Raw genomic sequence first — 20,470 nt, 5'->3', positions numbered from 1 at the left:
CAAATATTCCTTATCCTTTTTCTTTCTTCTGTATTTTTAATCTTAATATATTTTTAACAAGGGTGATATATAACATAAGGTAATAGAAGGTAATATGTAATTTAATGTAATATAAGGCAATATAATAACATGCCTAACATTTTCTGATTTGGATGCATGTCTGTGATATTGGCAGCCACACTCAGGAAATTTGATTTCGGGTGAGACAGACCTAATGCTTGTCTGTAATGCACAGTGTGATGAAAGAGCCTTTAGTGATGGGTCAATGCTAACAAAAGTTTTTCTCATTAGGTATACACTGCAGAGTCTTGGCATAGCTGTTGCTAGCTTTAGCTTTAATGAGAGGAGACCATAGCACACATTAATCTCAGATTCAAAATTTCATAGTGTAGAACTTGTAGAGACTATAAAACCTAATGATGCCAAATATGAGTTCAGAAACCTCCAACCACTCTGCCATCTTGTTATATCAGAAACCCACTGAAGGGTCAGTGAAGCAGTTCAAAAGGGGGGCACAATATATTAAATTCCAAATCCTTAGGCATAGTTTGAAAATTTGAACCCAATTTAAACTAAAAGAGTTTCATAAATTTTTCCGTTTACCCTGGGTTCATCGTCTATTAAGGTCAATGTAAAGTGCCTATACCAGGAAGAGAGAGACACCACTTCCCAGTGGATGAAAAATAACTATGGAGTCAGACTTACGTGATTGTAGTCTCAGTTTTGTGCCCTGCAAGCTGAGCAACCTTGAACAAGCTACTTGTTTTTCTAACTTTGGCTTCTCCCTATTTAAAATAGGGATTAAAATGGTATCTTCTGGGGAAAATCCAATGAAGTAAAGCATATGTAATACTTAGCACATTTAATGTTCTTAGTACAGTGCCTGGCTCATAATAAACACTCAGTAAATGCTATTAGATATTCAAAGAACAGTGTAAGGTCCTTCTGGGGCAGTAAAAAAAAAAAAAAAAAGGTTCTGCCTGCTTTCAAGGAATTCCTGTTTGTGTGTGTGTGTGTGTGTGTGTGTGTTTGTGTGTGTGGAGACAGAAGCCTTAATCTCAGGAATGATCACAGGAACAGCGTCAGAATGTGTATCACTGAGGGACCCCAGAATAGATGTGGCCAACTGGGAGTATATTAAGGATTCCAAGGAGGGAAAAATCACAAGGGGATAGAGTCACCTGGAAGACTTTCTTAAGGTGGTAATTGAGCTGGGCCTTGCAAAATTTAATAGGCCCGGAGAAGGCAACTGAGTTGAGGGTATTTTAGGCTGGGGAAGTGCAAACCATGTCCTAATAATGTCTGGCTGATATAGATCTGAACTTTATGTGAGAGGCAACTGCCTTTAAACCATACTCTCTTTTTTTTTGAGATGGAGTCTTGCTCTTGTTTCCCAGGCTGGAGTGCAGTGGCACGATCTTGGCTCACTGCAACCTCCACCTCCCAGGTTCAAGCAATTCTCCTGCCTCAGCCTCCTGAGTAGCTGGGATTACAGGCATGTTGCAGTGAGCCAAGATCGTGCCACTGCAACCTCCACCTCCCAGGTTCAAGCAATTCTCCTGCCTCAGCCTCCTGAGTAGCTGGGATTACAGGCATGTGCCACCATGCCTGGCTAATTTTGTATTTTTAGTAGAGACAGGGTTTCACCATGTTGGTCATGGTGAAACCCCGTCTCCTGACCTCAGGCGATCCACCCACCTTGGCCTCTCAAAGTGCTGGGATTATAGGCATGAGCCACTGTGCCTGGCCCACATTCTTTTAAACAACCAGACCTTGTGTGAATTCAGAGTGAGAATTCACTCATGACCAAGCCATTCATGAGGAATCCACCCCTGTGTGACCCAAAACACCTCCCACTAGGCCCCCCTCCAACACCGAAGCTCACATTTTAGCTTCAGATTTGGAAGGGACAAACATCCTCACATATCATTCCACCCCTGACTCCCCAAATCTCATGTCTTTCTTAATTTGCAAAATACAATCATGCCTTTTCAATAGTCCTCCAAATTCTTAACTGGTTCCAGCATCACACAAAAGTCCCAAGTCCGAAGTCCAAAATCTCATCTGAGACTCAAGGCAAAGTTCCTTCTACCTATGAGCCTGTAAAATGAAAACAAGTTATTTACTTCCAAGATACAAAGGTGGTACAGGCATTAGGTAAACCTTCTCATACCAAAAGGGAGAAATCAGCCAAAGGAAAGGGGCTTTAGGCCCCCAGCAAGTCCAAAACCTTGTAGGGAAGACATTAAACCTTAAAGGTCCAAAATAATCTCTCATGACTTCACATCGTGCATTGTGTGTACGTTGGTGTAGGGGGTAAACTCATAGATAAGGCATTCTGTGAGTCCACAGATGGTAATCTTGGCAGAAGCATTGCATGCAGGATAGGCAAACCCATATCCAAAGTAAGTGTCTATACCTGTGAAGACAAAGCAAATCACTGCCCTTTCCATGATGGAAGAGGTTCAATATAATCACCAAGTGGCTAGCTGCCACCAAGTAGCTCGCTGCTCACCGTGAGGAATGGTGCCATATCGAGGGCTCAGTGTTGGTCTCTGCTGCTGGCTAATTGGGCACTCAGTAGTGGCTGTAGTCAGGTCTGCCTTGGTGAGTGGAAGTCTATATTGCTGAGCCCACGCACACCTCCATCCCTGCCACCATGGCCACTTTTTAATGGACCTGTTGGGCGATGACAGGAGTGGCTGGGGAAAGAGGTTGAGTGGTGTCCACAGAAAAAGTCATCATATCCACTTAATTATTAAAATCTTCCTCTACTGAGGTCACCCTTTGGTGAGCACTCACATGGGATACAAACATCTTCAAAGTTTTTGACCACTCAGAGAGATTTATACACATACCGCTTTCCCAAATTTCCTTGTCACCAATTATGCTTCTTCCAAGTCCCTGAACATCCAGGCAAACCACTGACTGCAGTCCATGAATCAGTATATAATCACACATCTGGCCATTTCTCCTTCCAAGTAAAGTGTACAACTGGGTGCACTGCTCAAAGCTCTGCCCACTGAGAAGATTTCCCTTCACCACTGTCTTTCAGGGATGTCCTAGAAAGTGACTGTAGTGCTACAGCTGTCCACTTTCGGGTGGTGCCTGCATATCGTGCACAACCATCTGTAAACTAGATCCTAGTCTTCTCTTCCTCTGTCAACTAATCATAGGGAACTCCTCATGAGGCCATCAGTGCAGGTGGGAGAGAGAAGGCAGGGTGACAGGAGTGGAGACTATGGGCATTTGAGCCGCTTCCTTATGTAACTTGCTTGTGCTTTCAGGACCTGCTTGAGCCTGATCACTTATATTCCACTTCCATTTGCTGATGGAATGCTACTCTGCACATCCCACTTTATGGCTAAATGAGTCAGAAAGCATCCAGTTCATGATAGGCAGTTCAGGTCGCATGGTGACTTGATGACCCATAGTCAAACATTTAGTTTCTACCACAGTCCAGTAACAGGCCAACAGCTGTCTCTCAGAAGGAGAGTAGTTATCTGCAGAAGATAGCAGGGTCTTGCTCCAAAATCCTAGAGTACTCCATTGTAATTCACCTACGGGGCCTGCCAAGGGCTCCAAACAGCATCCCTATCTGCCACTGACACCTCAAGAACCATTGGATCTACTGGGTCATATGGCCCAAGTAGCAGCACAGCTTTCACAGCAGCCTGGACCTGTTGCAGAATCTTCTCCTGTTCTGGACCCCACTCAAACCTGGCAGCCTTTTGGGTCACTTGATAAATGGGCTAAAGTAACACACCCAAATGAGGAATGTGTTGCTTCCAAAATCCAAATAGGCCCACTAGGCATTGTGCCTCTTTCTTGGTTGTAGGAGGGGTCAAATGCAGCAACTTATCCTTCACCTTAAAAGGAATATCTCGACATGCCCCAAACCACTGGACTAGTAGAAATTTCACTGAGGTAGAAGGTCCCTGAATTTTAGTCAGATTTATTTCCTATCCCCTGGCATTCAAATGTCTCACCAATAAGTCCAGTGTGTTTGCTACTTCTTGCTCACTGGATCCAGTCAGCATAATATCACCAATATAATGGACCAGTGTGATATCTTCTGGAAGGGAAAAGTGATCAAGTTTTCTGCAAGCAAGAGTATGACACAAAGTTGGAGAGTTGATACACCCTGGAGGTAGGACAGTGAAGGTATTGAAGGCAAATTGCTTCTGGTGGGCCTTATGGACAGGAATGGAGAAAAAAGCTTTTGCCAAATCAATGGCTGCATACCAGGTACCAGGAGATGTGTTAATTTGTTCAAGCAATAAAAGCACATCTGGTACAGCAGCTGCAATTGGAGTCACCACTTGGTTAAACTTATGATAATCCACTGTCATTCTCCAAGATCCACCTGTCTTCTGCACAGGCCAAATAGGAGAGTTGAATGGGGATGTGGTGGGAATCATTACTCCTATGTCTTTCAAGTCCTTGATGGTGGCAGTAATCTCTGCAGTCCCTCCAGGGATGTGATATTGTTTTTGATCTAGTATTTTTCTAGGTAGAGGCAGCTCTAATGGCTTCCATTTGGCCTTTTCAACAATAATAGCCCTCACCCTACCAGTCAGGGAGCCAATGTGGGAATTCTTCTAGCTGCTACGTATATCTGTGCCAATTATGCATTCTGGCACTGGGGAAATTACCACAGGATGAGCCCAGGGACACACTGGACTCACTGTAAGTCAGACCTAAACTAAAACTCCATTAATTACCTGACCTCCACAAGCCTCTACTTTAACTGGAAAACCACAATGATGTTTTGTGTTCCCTGGAATCAACACCAGCTCAGAGTCAGTGTTCAGTACTCCCTAAAAGATCTGATCATTCCCCTTTCCCCAGTGCACAGTTACCCTGGTAAAAGGCCGGAGATCTCCTTGAGGGAAGATGGGAGAAAGATTAACAGTATAAATTATTGGTAGTGTAGTGTGTCCTTCCTCAAGGGGACCCAAGCTCACCTTCATTTAAGGGGTTCTGGGTCTTTAAACTGATTCAAGTCTGGAGATTGATTGAGGGGCTGAAATTCTCTGTTTTTATAATTCAAATTAGTCTTTTGTCCACTCAACCTGGAAGTTTTCTGCTTATACAAATTAAGAATGTGGAAGGCTTCCTATCAATTTCACTTCTAGGAACACCGTGATTAAATAGCCAATGCCAAAGCTCTACACAAGTCAGACTATTCTGATTGCTGCTTTGCCTCTACTTTCCATTATAGTAACTATCTCACCTTGCTGTTGTAGGTTGAGTGCTGCCACTTGGCCCCTGTCACTTCAGGATTTAATTATTCCCATTGTGTTTAAGTTTTCAACTGAGTGACTGCAGTTCCCACTGTAAGATCTGGCATACAGAGAAGGGAAATCACAGAGCTCTTCAAGGATGCATGTGCTGCCCTCACAAATCTATTTTGCAAGGTATTGGTGAAGGGTATGTCTTCTGGACCCTCCCAGTTGGGATGAGTAGGTCTAAAGTGACTAATCCACTCGCATTCCAGTCTCACTAAGCCTTTGGATTCCTTTCTTTACATTAAGTCAATGGAGATAGGTATTTCCAGCCCACTCACAATGGGCCATCTTTCGATCCATGTTTCAGCTAACCAAGCAAATAAACTATTAGAACCTTTTTAACTCCCTGAGCTGCAACATTAAATGCAGAATCCGTGCTTAGTGAGCCCGTATCAATAAATTCAGCCTGATCCAACCCTGTGTTCCTTCCACCATTATCTCACACCCTTAATATCCATTTCCATGCCTGTTCTCCAGACTTCTGCTTATATAAATAAGAAAACTTAAGCAGTTTTTTTGGAGTGTAGCGCACCTCATTGTGGATCACACTTTGAACTTCACCTCTAGGAGTCTGCTGGGTCTTGAGTCTAGTTATAGGTCTAGAAGTAAACAGGCGTGTTGGGAATGGGTCCTGAGGAGAATCAGCATTGTCTTGCCTGGCAACTGCATCAGCCATCACTGTTGCCTCAGGCAGTGCATGGTTAATCTCCTCAGACAAATGTGAACAGGCTGATGGCAGAGTGGATTGGGGAGGGGATGTTGCCACCACTGGGGTTGGGGAGGCTGTCTCCTCTGGGAAAAAAGGCTCATCAGAATGTAGGAGCTCAGTGCTCTCAGCCTCATCTGGGTCCTCCCACATGTCTCCATTCCAAGTTATAGGGTCCCATTCTTTTCCAATCAATGCCCTCACCTTAACAAATGGTAGACACCTGGCAAGACTGAGCATGCACCTTTCATTGCAGGTCAGTCACTTTCATGATAAGAACTTGTGTCTGATCTTCCACAATTGCAGCTCTTTGTCTGCAGGAGATAGGACTGTCTCACTCAGGGCAATCTTAGAAGATTTAAGGCTCGGTGCATGCTTCTGGAGCAGGGAGTTAGAATCCCTAAGTTCATCATTTTCTTTCATCACTTTGTAAACTTAGGAGAAACCCACCAATTTCATAATATTCCTTGGTTCTCCACATATGGTCAAAGATATGTATAGAGTCACTAAATTTCTTGCCTCTCAAGAGCAGTGAATCAGGAGTATCAAATGCACTTATTTTGCATAACTCTCCAAACAGTTCATGCCAAGGACTATCAGTGTTCTCCATACTATTCAAAGTAGAGTCCTTAACATTTTTGGGTCTAATCAGGTTAAGCAGTCAATTCCAGAAACCCCAAAGCCAATTAAAAAAATCCGTCCTTAAAATTCTGTTCCTCTAGAACAATTTCTGGCACCAAAATCTGCATTAGTCAGGGTTCTCTAGAGGGGCAGAACAAATATTATAGGCGAATATGTGAAAGGGCATTTATTAAGGAGTATTGATCTACATGATGACATGGTGAAGTCCCAGAATAGGCCAACTGCAAGCTGAGGAGCAAGGAAGCCAGTCTGAGTCCCAAAACCTCAAAATTAGGGAAGCCAACAGTGTAGCCTTCAGTCTGTGGCTGAAGGCCTGAGAGTCCCTGGCAAACCATTGATGTAGGTCCAAGAGTCCAAAAGCTGAAGAACTTGGAGTCCAATGTTTGAGGGCAGGAAGCATCCAGCATGGGAGAAAAATGAAGACCAGAACACTCAGCAAGTCTGCTCTTTCCACCTTCTTCTGCCTGCTTTTTCTAGCCATGCTGACAGCTGATTAGATGGTATCCATTTAGATTGAGGGTGTGTCTGCCTCTCCCAGTCCACTGACTCAAATGTTAATCTATTTTGCCAACGCCCTCACAGACACACCCAGGAACAATACTTTGCATCCTTCAGTCCAATCAAGTTGACACTTAATATTAACAATCACAGATGGCAAGGACTGTCCAGAAGACTTCTGAAATGCCTTTAGTGCCTTTTCCCCATTGTTTTGGATATTAGCACCTGGCTCCCTTTCAGTCATGCTAATCTCCATAGCAAGTGATTGCTCTGGGGCTTGCTTGGGTTCCTCTCCTGAAAATGCTCTTTCTTTCTCTGCCATATGGCCAGCCTGTAAATTTTTTAAACTTTCATGCTCTGCTTCCCTTTTAAATATAAGTTCCAACTTTATGTCATTCCTTTGCTCCTGCATCTGATGATAGGCTGTTAGAAGCAGCCAGGCCACATCTTGAACACTTTTCTGCTTAGAAATTTCTTCCACCAGATACCCTAGGTCATCACTCTTAATTTAAACCTTCCACACATCCCTAGGACATGGACACAATGCAGCCAGATTCTTTGCTAGGGTAACAAGAATGACCTTTGCTCTAGTTCCTAATAATTTTTTTGTTTTCATCTGAGACCTCATCAGCCCGGCTTTCATTATTCATATTTCTATCAGCATTTTGGTCACAACCACTTAACAAGACTTTAAGAACTTCTAAACTTTTTCTTGTTTTCCTGTCTTCTTCTGAGCCCTCTAAACACGTCCAACCTCTGCCCATTACCTAATCTCAAAGCTGCTTCTGCATTTTTAGATCTCTTTATAGCAATGCCCCACTCCTCAGTTCCAATTTTCTATTATTTATCTGCTTTTGCATTACCAGATCTCATGTTGTTAACAGTGGAAGGTGTCCAGGTTCTTGGCATCTTGAATAAAGAATTGAACAAAATGCATAAACAAAGCAAGGAAGGAATAAAGGGTTTTACTGAAAATGAAAGTACACTCCACAGTGTGGGAGTAGGCCTGAGCACAGGGGCTCAAAGGCCCTGTTGCAGAAATTTTTTGGAGTTTAAATACCCCCAGAGGATTCCATTGGTTATTTGTCGTATGTCCTGTGTAATTGGAGAAGATGAAGTAAAGTTACAAAGTTACTTATGGCATATGCCCTATAGAGAGGATATTTCCTGTTATAGCTGAAGTGTGAATTGGCCTATGTTCCCTGTCTCCAGACCCTATTTTTCTGCCTCATCTCCCCACTGAGAGATGTGATCCCCATAAATCTTTATGGGAGGCAGAGGGATCAATGATCTTTTTTCTGTAACTGCTTCATGCTGGCTTGGAGAGTAGACCCTACCTATTAGGGATTATGGAACTCTCACCCTGCTGTATCTAGTGGAGGCAGGGTAACTTCCTGATGGCAAGGGGTGGTATCTTCACCTGGAGGTGGCTGAAACCTTTGTTGCATGATCATCTGAAACTTGATAGTTTCTAGGCAAGAGGAAATTAATTTGGTTAAAAGATTTAATGGGGACTTCAGGTGGTGGATACCTACGCTGTTAGAAATGTTTGTTACAGAGATTTGCAGGAGAGAAAAATGTGGTTTGTTCTAGAATCTATGTGTTTCTTAGCACAAGTGACTCCATTTTGCTTTGGTTTGTTAGGGCCTAGTGCATGAGATTCGTCAAAAACTATGGCCTCCCAGAATTTTGTTTAAAAAATTCTCCTTTTTTGGTCAGGTTTGGTCAGGTGAGAGTGTGACCAAAGCTTAGGGCCTTAGTACTAATCTCAGTTACCATCATTTTGGGTTTGCGCTCTCAGCACGTCATTTGTAGCTTCTGGTGTCCTCATGGTTGCACATTTCTTTCAGCTCCTGTTGTTCCAGTTGAAGAGAGACCATTTGACATTCTAGAGATGGCTGCAGGCAAGCATTTAAAACCTTTGAGAGAATACAGCACACCAGAGAGATTATTATTATTATGACTATTGGGAGGATAATACCAAGAGTTTGGAGTATGCACCTTACCCAAGGTCCTCCTAAACCAAACCTCCTAAAATCAAATAAATCAAAGAATGAGCTAGATAATGAGTTTGCTAACTTGACTAAGCAGTCTCTTTGTTAATCCCCTACCAATGAATTTCTATAATCTTCATTTGATGTATTTCTCCATAGGCCACAAGTGCCAGCAGCTACACAGATATTTCTCTGGTTAGCCAATTCTATCATAACTTTCACAAGAAAATTTAGAGTCTATTGCATAACTGTAGCCTTTACAGTAGAATTTGCTATAGAACCTATCATGAGGGATACATTTCTAATCATTGCTTCTTTTATTTTAAACCATGGAAATAGGACCTAACAAATGATGCCCTTTTAGAATAGTGAAGGCCTTCTGGCAATGTTGTCTTTAACCCAGGATGTGGGTTAAGAGGGGTGAACCAATGTTTTGTTTTTGACTGATTATGAGGCCATATATATACCATTAAAGTTTCTTACCTACATTGGGCCTTTATCTTTTATCCATCAAAGTATAAGGTTATTCATGTATAAGGCTGGCTGCAAACTCCTTCACAAATAAAAGTACACCCCATTAGTGCACATAACAGGACCCCTTTCCACATCTATTGTTCGTAGAGGCATAAGCAAGAAAAAAATATTCAAAGATAAGAGTTTCATGACAGTAGAAGTCAATCTGTGGACTTGGGAAAAGCTGTTCACATCAAGGATGCCATCCTTTTCTTGGGAGAAATTTTCCTGCTTAGCTTTACCTCAAGGGTTCCAGTGGGTGCACAGTTCTGAAAGTGTGGAGGGACCTTTCTCATTGTGAGATTATGAACCCAAAGTTCAAGGTCTTGAAGTTTTGTTGTAGTATGCATGGCAAGGACCGTCTTCTTCTGATGTTTCCAGAAGATTCCAACCATGAAAAGCTTTCTTTACCTGGTGAAAATACACTGTAGCATAATAATCTACTGTTACAACATCAGTCCTCTTGCATGGGATAGCTTTTATACAATCAGAAAATGTGCATTGAAAATAACAATAGAATGAAATCTCTTTATAAAATGTTTAAATGGCCAATCAGGTGACCAAATGTACCTGAAGCTTTAATTGTTTTCCCAGGAATATGGGATCAAGAATTGGTTATAAACCATTTTAAACAATTTGTAAGTCACTACACCAATGTATTCAATTTGGATCATTTTATCTTTTCCATGATGAGTCATGGAATGCAAAACTCTTAATAATAAAAGCTTTAAGGACTCAGGAAGAACAAGGTGGCCATCCTGGTTCTCCATGGGTCCATGCTTAATTAACATTAGACTTATATCCTCTTGGATACCAGTTGTTTTTCCAAATTAGGTGCATAGTACTGACAAGAAAATGTGGTTATTTTTATGATTTACAATAACTTAACATAATAACCATAATTATAATTAATAACATAGACATTAGAATTTTAGAAATCCCATATAATCTTGGAACATATATTAGTGTTACTCACAAAAATATAACCTAAAGAAGATTGAGCATCATTTTGGCAATCCCATCTACCTAAACCAGTTAAATAATCCTGTTTACCTCTCTTCTGGACACTTCAGGGGCCCTCTGAAGTATTTGAAAAGTCAGGTGCCAGGGAGGGCAATTTTGAAACTGAAGTTTGATTTTGGAATTCCAGATTACCATAGTTATTTATTTTGCCAAAATGATGACTTAGAAGTTTTAAAGAAGCAAAAACCTTTTATAACCCTTTTGAATGTAGTCAGCATGTTCACATGGAGAACGTCTTCTACAAGATTAATTTCCACTATTTTTCCACCACTTCTTCGAGCCTTTAGCTTTCCCTATCTAACTTAAAACAATCCTTTAACCCTAGGCAAAAGTTTACATTTGCATACCTTCTTATAACCTTTTAAAAAATGCATTTTACTGTTCTTACACACTTTGCATGTAAATCTCTTTCCAGTAGTCTTAATTGTATGTCACAATGGCGACTCTTAGCAATTTTAACTTTAATGTAAAACCTGGCAAGTTATGTTCTGATAAGGTTTGACTGTTTCCAGCATAGCTAGGGTGTGGCCAACTCCACATGTCCCCAGGGCATACCTGGAAAAGCAGGTAAGTTAAACAATTTTCAAAAGCCAAAGAAGTAGATTATGACCTTAAAGCATTTAGCAAACCTAATATTTGAATATAATTTAGACCACATGTTTACATTTTGAAGACAATTGTATTTCACCAACAATCTTTAAAACCGTCTTTATTTTCCAAAGATTACTCAAGTCACACGAACTAAATAAAAGGCATTACGTTTTTCAGTTTTCAGAGAAATATGTGATTTAAGATCTTATTATCATTAAACCAATTAATTTAAAACTTTACAGAGGAGCTATACAGTGACTTTTACTTTATATTTAACCAGTTTACATGAAGAGAAAGAGGCCAGAGACTGACTGGTAAGAAATTCTTACCCTTTTGCTGGCATGCCAGGTTTCTGGGTTCTCTCTTCCTTAGTGCCCTGGCGACCCTGCTTGACTGTATGCAAACAAACACATTGCCATGAATTAAGAATATTCACATATACATCACAAATTTTGGAGAAATTAGGCAGAGAGAGAAATATTACTCAAATTCTATTTGTCTTCTTGTCTTCTTTTACTTTAATCAAGACTAAGAGCTTTAACTATGAAAATGTTAATTAGCCAAATGTTTCCAATTCTTTATCAGGTTTTAAAGAATATTTTATTATTTAAACTTTTTCCACATCTTCTTCCCCTACTGAATGCTTCCTTACTACATTGTTTTAGAAATAACCTTTTAAAATCTGAAATTTGAACTAACTTTTACATAGCTTCTAAATTAGACAAAATTACTCTTTTTTTTTCTAATAATATAACCCCTTCTGGCATATTTTGTATACAGAATTATGTGTTAACTCAAATTTTTATCCTCAGTAACCTAAAACTTTAGTGAAACCCTAAAAAGCAAGAAATCCTGAGCTATTAGATATGGCCATTTGTAGATAAGAACAATTCTACAATTTTAGAAACATATTTCCCCATATTACAACCCTTCTTAACTGGAAATAACCCAGATATTAAATGAACATTAAAAATGACTTTAAAATTTTAATTTACACAAAAAGTCTACCTAAAACGTTTATCTCATTCACTGCACTTAATTTTTACTTGTCACAAGGGAGATATTAATCAACATATGTAAAATGAACATTGGTTTGGTCCAGAAAAGCAGGACAACTCCAGGCAGGGAGGGGGCTTGGGGGCTTTGGGGCTTTCAGATCACAGGTGGGAGACAAACTGTTGCATTCTTCTGAGTTTCTGATTAGCCTTTCCAAAGGAAGCAATCAGATATGCATTTATCTCAGTAAGACTTTGAATAGAATGGGAAGCAGACTCCCCCTAAGCAGCTCCCAGCCTGAATTAACACTGACATTTTAAAATATCTAGCAAAGACAAACATAAAATTCAGACAAAATGTATGCTGACAATTCTGAAGGCATTTCTATTTTAATTTTCACCAATAATTTTAAAGCTAGCTTGTTTAGTAAAGTTATACTTAGGTTATGTGAACTTGAAAATCACTTAGACTTACTAATTTATGAGTGCTCTTTTACTTATAAGCCAGTTTGGTAGACACAATGTATAACAGTAAGTGTACATACAAATAAACACATCTAGACATATATACACACACATAAACAAAGACCCAATAGCTTGGAACCTTAGCCATAAGATAGCCATACAAGCTTGCTGGTTTTACTTTGCCCCAGTAGATAATCCAAGTGTTGGAAATAAATGCTCAGTGCCACCAAGTGAAAATAGCACTCAGGCAAAAGTTTTCTCAGCAAGGCAATTTACTTCTATAGAAGGGTGCATCTCATGGATGGAGCAAGGGCGAGAGCACACCGGACAGGGGAGAGGAAGGGGGTTTTTATTCCTGATGCAGCTAGTCTCTACTGCTGCGTCTTTCCCCTACTGGCCAGGGTTGGGCCACACAGCCTAAGCTAATTCCAATTGGCTATTATAAAGAGAGCAGGGGTATGAGCCAGAGTGGCAGGGTGAGTAGTTTCAGCAGGAAGGACAGTTACAAAGCAGGTAACTAAGGATGACTAAGGACAGAGCAGGTGAATAAGGGTGACTAAGGACAGAGCAGTAGATAGAGGCTGGGAGGGGGTTGTTTACTGAAACTAGGGGCAAGGAGACTTAAAGAATGAGAAAGTTAAACTTTAAAATGGAGAACAAAGATCAGGGAAGCTGAACATACTGACATATTGGTTCATTTGAAGGGGAACTCAGAACTCATCGTATTTAACAATTGTCCCCCTCTTGAATTTTAAAGGAAATTAACAGGCTAAAAGCTTTGAATAGGAATTTACTGTATCCTACACAAGGAAGGCTGTGAACCAAAATTTTGGGTAAAGCAGTCTCCGTGGCTTTGATTTTTAGAGGCTAAACTTCCCCAGACTCCAAAGAGCACTGGGGCCAAACAGTACCAATGGAAGGCATCACACGTTAACCAGGCCCCCTGCTTACAACAGGAGCACAAAAGCCTGGATACATGCAACACCATTCCACTTTCCCGTTAGACAGTAAACTTCAGATTCTAAACAATTCTGGGGCCAAGCCAGAAGATGCTAATGAGGGTTTAATACTAGACCTCAGAACCTCTGCCAGGGGCAGCCCCTTTGAAGAGTTTGAGGTCCGCAGAACCCATAGAGCATCCTCCTGTGGGGTCCAGTCTTAGAGTTCTAGATGTGTCTGGCCTTAAGTGCACACTCCACATGCAGGTTTCTTCTCCAAAACATACTATGAGATTTATAAGAATAGCCATGAACTGTAACAAGAACTGGATGCCGGGTGGGCCTTTTTGTTCCTTAGCCAGTTGAGTACAATAAGGGAAGAATTTAGCATAAGAAAAGTAAGTTTTAAGTCCCTTGAAACCTGTGCGAATTTGCTCCCAGCTGTGAGGTCTGCTGCCATAGAGATTAGGGACCATGTGTAGAAAAGATAAAAAATCCTTCCCCCTTCGGGCCAGGGAAGTTGTTCCCATTCATTCCTAGGCCTTCAGGCAGTACTGGGGAGTGACCCCACCCAATTGCCCTTAATTTCCAAGGAACTACTAGGAAACAGCTGCTCAAAGACTGAAAAAGAGAGGAAAAGAAAATGAGAAAAGACCCAGATTTCTGAAGTGAACTGGTAGTGGCAGTCAGGCTTCTTCACGTGGAAACTCCTTAGTTTCACTGACCATGGCCAGAAATCTGCAGTTGCTTCCATGTTTAGCTCCTGCCCCTCAAGAGTTTGGAAAGGAAAAGAAGAGAGAGAGAGAAAGAGAGAGAGCCAGAGAGCAAGAGAGAGAGCCAGAGAGAGTGAGAGAGTGCCTCTGTATGGAGCAGAAAGAAAAGGGAGAAAAATGAATTCCAAACTTTGGGCTTACTGTTTTCTCCTGGCTGGCTCGCCAAAATATGTTAATGGTGGAGGATGTCCAGGTTCTTGGCATCTTGAACAAAGAATTGAACAAAATGCACAAAGCAATGAAGGAATGAAGGGGTTTAACTGAAATGAGAAAGTACACTCCACAGTGTGGGAGCGGGCCTGAGCATACGAGCTCAAAGGCCCTGTTACAGAATGTTTTGGAGTTTAAATACCACATAGGGGATTCCATTAGTTACTTGGGGTACTCCCTATTGTAAATGAAGAGGATGCAGTAAAGTTACAAAGTCATTTATGGCATATGCCCTATGGAGAGGATATTTTCTGTTACAGCTGAAGTGTGAATTGGCCTTATGTTCCCTACCTCCAGACTCTATTTTCCTGCCTCAAGGTGAACTCAGAGTGAGAACTCACTTACTATCTTAAAGAGAGCACTAAGCCATTCCTGAGGGATCCACTCCCATAACTCAGACACCTCCAACTATGTCCCACCTCCAACATTGGAGGTCACATTTCAACCTGAAATTCAGATGGACAAACATCCAACTGAAGTTTAGTCATGGATAAGTTGTGTGACCCTGAGCAAGATACTCTCTAGGTGCTTCAATGTGCTCACCTCTAAAGTGTGGGCAATCATTTCTCTTTCAGAGGAAGGTTTTAAGAGTAAAATGAAGTATGACAAAAGGAGATGCCTAGCATGACACTCTAAATAACCAGACACTGTACTTGCCTAATGATTATCCGGAATCTTTCAAATCTTCACTTCCCTGTTTAGACACTGGTTACTCGGGCAAACATATTCAGAAAAAATTGGAATTCACTTCACTAATTCTTCAAAGATGATAGCCCCATTTTTAGAAAGTTTTGGCAATTAGAGCCCTACACCATCATTTCATTTGATCTTCACAACACTGTAAGGTGCACAGGGAATTCCACAAAGGGAGATCCAACAGGGGACAGGAGTTGGCTTCTTAAGGGACAGTGGGGCTATCAAGAGAGACACAGGCCTTGCTCACCTTAGCCTCAAGGGTATTTGGCTAACAGCTTGTCTCATTTACTCTGTGAATGCTGCATATCTGAGAACTACACTGTCATCAAAGCAACACAAGGGCTGGGGTTTTAGCTTTTCATATGCTGAAGAGCCCCAAAGACTGGGACAGGAAGGATAATTGTTTTGGTAGATACCTATTTTATTCCGTAGACAGCCTTTTAAAACTCCTGTGAAGCTGGGCATGGTGGCTCACACCTGTAATCTCAGTACTTTGGGAGGCTGAGGCAGGTGGATCACCTGAGATCGGGAGTTTGAGACCAGCCTGACCAACATGGAGAAACCCCGTCTCTACTAAAAATGCAAAATTAGCCAGGCATGGTGCAGCATGCCTGTAATCCCAGCTACTCAGGAGGCTGAGGCAGGAGAATTGCTTGAACCCAGGAGGCGGAGGTTGCGGTAAGCCAAGATTGCGCCATTCACTCCATCCTGGGCAACAAGAGTGAAACTCCTTCTCAAAAAAATCAAAACAAAACAAAACAGAACAAAAACTCCTGTGATTATGTGAAGTTTTACTTGGAAGGCATTGCACAACTTCAAAAAATACACTGTATAGCCTACACAGACCATATGAGGAAAATGGCTTCCAGAAAAACAGCATGTATATAACTGGGCTCACGTCATTCCCTTTGGGCTGGGGGTGTTGAATGGGAGTGAAGGGGGAAGTACACATTGAATAGGTGTTTTGACTGGTGTAAAGACCAGAAGGCAATTTGACAAAACAAAGAGAGCAGCATATACCTGCTAGGATGTGATTTCAGGCCTGGCATTGTCCTTGGAGATTTTCTTGTCCTTCCACGTTGTTTAGTTCGTTTTCTTACCAGGGCACACCTTGATAAGCCATTTGTTCATAGAAAACATCTACGGAGCTAACCTTCAACATTTACAATGGAGATCCATTCTCTAGAGGAAATACATGCAGAATATTGCTATGCTCATTAAAGAGCAAATGTTCCGTTCTGAGAGGGCAAGAATCAGTTCCTCCTTTTGCTTTTGGCACACAGACTCATCACCACCACCTACCCCCATGCTGCCTGTTGCTTCTAGGGGGCCATGCAGAGTTATTTACTTTATTACATTATTTACATATTCAGATTATTCCTGGGATTAATTGTTATGGAAGCCCAGATTTAATTAGTGTAAACTTCAGTAACAGCTTAATATAAATTGAATCACAAGCTATTTCTCTTTGAGAAATATTAGGATTTATTAGCAGTCCCCCCAAAACTAATTAGTTTGAATGAATATATTTCAGCATTAACGGATGAGGGAAGCTTTGTTTGCTATTGTTTGTAATTATATTAGCATATTCCATCCCTCCCCTCTCCCCTCTGTGTGTCTACGTTGATGATTAGCCTGGATGGGAGAACCCTTGTCTGTTTGCCCAAGGCCTTAGGAAAGCAATAATGGTCACTGAGAGAGAAATTGGCTCCACTGAGATAAAATGGAGGGGAGGGAGAAAAAGCCTGAGTATAAGAAAATGGTCAGATCACAGCTCATGATTTAAATTAAAAAAAAAAAAAAAAAAACAACAAAAAGCCGAAGCCAAAAGATGTGTGAAATGAGCATTTTAAATCCAAGAAGTATGAAATGACTCTCTCATAAATCTCTAAATGGGTAAAAGAAACTGTAGTTAAGCATTCCTGCTTGTGGGCCAGGAAAAAGACAGTGCATGCTTCGTGCTGTTGCCAAATTAATCTTCCAAAAGAATAGCCTGATTATGTAATTCTTCTGCTGAGGAACAAACAGTTAAGGGAATGGGCCTTGGAGTCAAACAAGTTTGTTTGAGTCTGTATTCTTCTATTTGTCCATTTGACCTTGGGCAACTCACTAACCTCTTGTTACTTTAGTTCTTTCATGTATAAAAAGAGAGAATGATATAACCTACCTCACAGGGTTATTATGAAGATTACATGGGCTGGGCACAGTGGCTCATGTCTGTAATCCCAGCACTTTGGGAGGCTGAGGCAGGCAGATCACCTGCGGTCAGGAGTTTGAGACCAGCCTGGCCAGTGTGGTGAAACCCTGTTTCTACTAAAAATACAAAAATTAGCCAGGCTTGGTGGCAGGCGCCTGTAATCCCAGCTACTTGGGAAGCTGAGGCAAGAGAATTGGTTGAACCCTGGAGGCAGAGGCTGAAGTGAGCTGAGATAGTGCCACTGCACTCCAGCCTGGGCAACAGAGCCAGACTGTGTCTCAAAAAAAAAAAAAAAAAAAAAAAAGATTATGTGAAATTATGTAGCACATTAGGCACAGGGATATATAATAAAATCGGTTTGTTGTTGGTAATAAATAAGGTCCAGTTCCCTTGGCATAGTATTTGAGGTTTTTCATCATCTCTTTTCCACCTATCTTTAAGCATAATGCCCTGCCGGTCCATTCTAGGATGCTTACCCTCCAATTAAACTAGTGCCTTGTATTACAATTTGTTGTGTCTGACTTCCTCTATTATATGGTAGATGCTGTGTGAGTTGGAGACTAGGTCTTTCTTAGCTTCTGAGCCCTCAATGGCCAGGAGAGTCCCTAGAAAATGCAGATGTATCACTACTTATAAAAAGATTAGGTTTGCAAGGTCTGTAAATTTACATCTATGTGTTTGTAAATCCACAGTGTTTTAGGAAGGGTTTAAGTTTGCAAGTAGGCCTTGAGTTTTCCTGTATTTAAAATGAAAGAGTTAGATGATATGGTTAATCAATAGGGCTCTCTCCAACTTAAAAATGTTGTGATTTTACTTAATCTGTTTTAACTTTATTGTTGTCATGTTTTCATGATACCAAACATCACCAACAAGAAGCTTAAAAGATTAGAGAAAAACGTGATATTTTTCAATACCGAAATGTTTCAAATTAGATGGATAACGTATCTTTTTTTTCCAACATAATTTTTTAGATTTCAGTAGGATGCCTGAAACTATTCTTTATTGTGAATTTGGTAGGAGAAAGCCAGCCAAAGTGAAGCAGATGGTTGGAGGATTTTGAAGATGTAGGTAATTCTTTTTCTTTTTATTTTTTTTTGAGGCGGAGTTTCACTCTTGTTGCCCAAGGTGGAGTGCAGTGGCACAATCTCAGCTCACTATAGCCTCTGCCCCCCAGGTTCAAGCTATTCTCCTGCCTCAGCCTCCCAAGTAGGTGGGATTACAGGCATGTGCTATCATACCTGGCTAAGTTTTGTATTTTTAGTAGAGACGGAGATTTCACCATATTGGCTAGGCTGGTCTCAAACTCCTGACCTCAGGTGATCCACCTGCCTCGGCCTCCCAAAGTGCAGAGATTACAGGCATGAGTCACTGCACCTGGCCAGATGTAGGTAATTCTTACACACCTTTTTTCCTATTTCTTGCCTTCTTGAATATTACCTACAAGAAAATCGTAAAGGCCAAGATTTCCAGTCATTATCAATTTTCTTTGACTTTAATTAACAAAGCTAACCTTTATTTGTGGAAAAACTTCAGAGAGAATGTTGATATCAGGATAGCACTCCCTCTTAAATAGGAGATGGGTTGTTGGTCACACACGTAATAGCTCCGCAAAGTTGCAGAAGGTATTAGTTTCCCAATCTGCAACTGATCTCATCTTCAGAGGTGTGCTGATGAATCAGGTGAGAGGAGTGTTTCCTGCAAACTGGAGTAAATACCTAATGTTTAGTAAATTACTTAAATTACTAAATGGAACACTGGCTTCCTTGAAGAATTAAATTCACCTCATGTGACTGAGTGAGCAATTTTTTTTTCAATATGGGTAATTTACTCAAGAGCAATCTCAGCCAGTATATGGTAATAGAAGTCAAATCCTATTGAGGGAAATGAATTTGCATTTTAAAAGTCTTTCCAGTTTCTCAGCCAGTGGTTTGATTCTTTCATACAATATCTGAATGCATAAAACCAGTAAACAAGCGCTTTGGTCAGCTGCTTGCAGGTGGATGAAATGGTGTTTGACAGGTACCAAAATTAGTCCCCATATAATTGTTCCATTCTTATGGTGAAAGTACCGAATGATTTATTTCAGACAGTCTTTTTTGTGTGGGTCCATGCAATCTTTAATTTGAAGTTAAGAAAAGTGAGAAGGCCAACTAACACAAAATGTGAATTATAGAATAAATTTAAAGAAATTGAAAGAGGCTGTTTTAGTTCCTTCACATTGTGTGGGTTGGTGTATTTGAAATAGTAACTGATGTCTCTTTCCCTGACATCTCCTGTCGCCCAACCCCTCCCACAATTTAAGATTCAGTCAGAAGATATAATAACAAAAGTAGTACCTATTTTTAGTTCTTATTATATGCCAGGTTCTATGCCAAGTACTTTACATGTATTAACCCATGTACTCATAACAAAAGCCTCAATCTGAGGCAAATACAAATATCACCTTTATTTCGTAGATGTGGTAACCTAGGCATAGAGATATTAAGCCTCTTGCCCCGAGTCACACAGCTCATAAGACCGAAGAAGTCTGACTCTAGAAGCTAAGCTTGCACTATGTTTGTCAAACTTGAGCTTGCATTAGAATCACCTGGGGGGCTTCTTGAATCACAGATTTCTGAGTGCCACTCCCAGAGCTTTGGAGTCAGTAAGTCTGAGGTGAGGACTAAAATTGTACATTTTAACAAGTTCCCAGGTAATGCTGATGCTGTTCCACTGGGAGTGCCACTTGAAGGTGACTGCACTATGACTCAGTGTACCCAATACCCCCATGACCTAGAAAAGGGTTGTTATGGCAGAAAAAGTCAAGACTTTTGTATTTTGGAAATTCAGGCTGGGTGCGGTGGCTCACGCCTGTAATCCCAGCACTTTGGGAGGCTGAGACAGGTGGAACACTTGAGGTTGGGAGTTCGAAACCAGCCTGGCCAACATGATGAAATCT

Source organism: Hylobates moloch, unplaced genomic scaffold (assembly GCF_009828535.3).
Source record: "Hylobates moloch isolate HMO894 unplaced genomic scaffold, HMol_V3 SCAFFOLD_16, whole genome shotgun sequence".
Lineage (NCBI taxonomy): Eukaryota > Metazoa > Chordata > Mammalia > Primates > Hylobatidae > Hylobates > Hylobates moloch.
The sequence above is the reverse complement of the archived record's forward strand: the minus strand, read 5'-3'. Positions refer to the sequence as shown.